The sequence below is a fragment of the Belonocnema kinseyi genome, chromosome 1 (genome assembly GCF_010883055.1).
Source record: "Belonocnema kinseyi isolate 2016_QV_RU_SX_M_011 chromosome 1, B_treatae_v1, whole genome shotgun sequence".
NCBI classification, from domain to species: domain Eukaryota; kingdom Metazoa; phylum Arthropoda; class Insecta; order Hymenoptera; family Cynipidae; genus Belonocnema; species Belonocnema kinseyi.
The window spans coordinates 118,752,710-118,754,580 of record NC_046657.1 but is presented as its reverse complement, the minus strand read 5'-3'; the positions used below and the strand labels follow the sequence as shown (position 1 = coordinate 118,754,580).

Below are 1,871 nucleotides of genomic sequence, written 5' to 3'. Positions count from 1 at the left end.
TTGAACTCTATTTTAAATAAATGAACTCAGACAATAATTCAAATGATTTACCAGTCAATTAATAGGATCATCGTCATTTGTAAAACCACCCTATGGATCCACCTTCCTAGCATTAATTGATTGGTTATGCTCCGAAGAAGGTGGACGTGATTCGCTTGTGCGAAAAATGAAACCGGTCTTTAGGGGGAGCGGGGAAATAATGGGCTTGGAAGGTGCAAAGAGGACGTTAAAGTTTTTTGAAAGATAGGTCGGCGGAGATTAACAATGCGTAACAATAGAACAGGTAAGGGAGTAACATCATATGTTTAAGCAGGGAAATAAGCATGAGCGAAACCAGCCGCAGACCCCCCTAAGCCGAGTCGCCTTCTTTCAGTCTGCGCGCCGAGCGAGCCGCGAACACGCGCTTTTGAGTCAGGACATCAGATCCACGTGAAAGCATTCAGGAAGTAGAGTCGGAAGCGCTTACATCGTTTTTTAGACATTACCCGCACGTGTGGCGTTTTAGGATTTTAATCACTGATTAATTTATTTAAAATTCAATAACAAACAATTGTGCAACTAATGTTTGAAACAGAAAATAGTGTATTAAAAAACCTACATTTCTAGCAACTTTGAACTAGAAAAACGTGGTGCAACAATCTTTTGTGAAAGTGCTTTTCAAAGTGCCAAGAAGTTCTAACGTCAAAAAGGTTCAGTGAAATTAAAACTAATTTTTAAGGTCAAATACTAAATAATTATTTTTACCCAAAAATCACTCAACTTAAAAGGAATGAAAAAGGTAATGAAGGAAGATATAATGAGACAAATGTGCAAGGATAGATCACAGATAACTGACATAAATAAAATAACAATAATTCAAAACAAACCGGTTGACTGATTATCGAAAACTAATAGCTACAACAGCAAATAATAGAAATAACAGAAGCAAAATTAAAAAAAGACATAAGTGGAGGTTAAAAGTATTAAAAATGAGTATAAAAAAATGATAAAGTAAACTAAAATGAGACTATTTATAGAATGTATACAAGAATAGAAAGTGTTGAAAGAATAGATAGAAATGAAAGAATTTTATTTTGACATTATAAAACACTATAAATTTATTGTTTTATTTTCTTTTATAACGTTGAATTAAAGAATAACTTTTTTCAGAAACGTCAATTTTAACTGAATTATTTATCATTATATTACTTCTGTCAATTTTGAAATTACACCTTATTCCAACTAAAAGATAACAATTACCGACTTGTATATGCTCGACAATAAGAACCTATAGTTTAAAAAAATTATTGAAAAAAAAACTATTAGAATATTAAAATTGATATCTTGAACTTTCATATAAAAAATTAATCTTATGCGTAAACACAGAATTGAATACAAAAATGTTGTTAAGAACCAAAATACCGCACCACGTTAATAGTGCTGCTATTTTAATAGACGCTAAATAATAGAGTAAATAATGGTAATTGTACGGTATAGGTGATAAACATGAAAAAAGGAAGGTCTAATTCCAGTCCATAATCGTAAATTGCTTGCATTATCGATCAAGATAGTCAGAAATAGTGAAAACGTACTTCTTTTGCAAATTTAAAAAGTGCATATTCTTGAATTTCTTGATACATTTTTTTATGTTTTAATTTTTCTATGTATTTATCTTTTTTCTTTCATATGCTTTTTTCGTACAAAATACCTTCCTTCCATAAACTTATGGACCATTTTCTATTTGAATAACCAACCTAAATTTTTTTCATGAATATCTTAATCAATAAATTCTCCTGAAATCTTTTAAATTATCTTTAATTCTGCTGAATTACATCGGAAAAGGTTTTTCTTCTGCATATTTTCAAAATCAATGAAAACCTTAAATCAAGCAC

General features: G+C 30.4%; 1 protein-coding gene across 5 annotated transcripts in view; it reads left to right on the top strand.

Moving 5' to 3' along the window:
• Nucleotides 1-400: 400 nt before the first annotated feature.
• Nucleotides 401-1,871, top strand: part of LOC117175525 (gonadotropin-releasing hormone receptor) — a 355,246-nt gene continuing 353,775 nt past the window's right edge. For 4 of the 5 annotated variants that reach the window (XM_033365255.1, XM_033365236.1, XM_033365233.1 and 1 more), the window contains exon 1: nucleotides 401-689. The gene's annotated coding sequence lies outside the window, so the exon portion shown is untranslated. Of the gene's footprint in view, nucleotides 779-1,871 lie in introns of all 5 variants that reach the window. The other variant, XM_033365243.1, reaches the window with a different exon arrangement.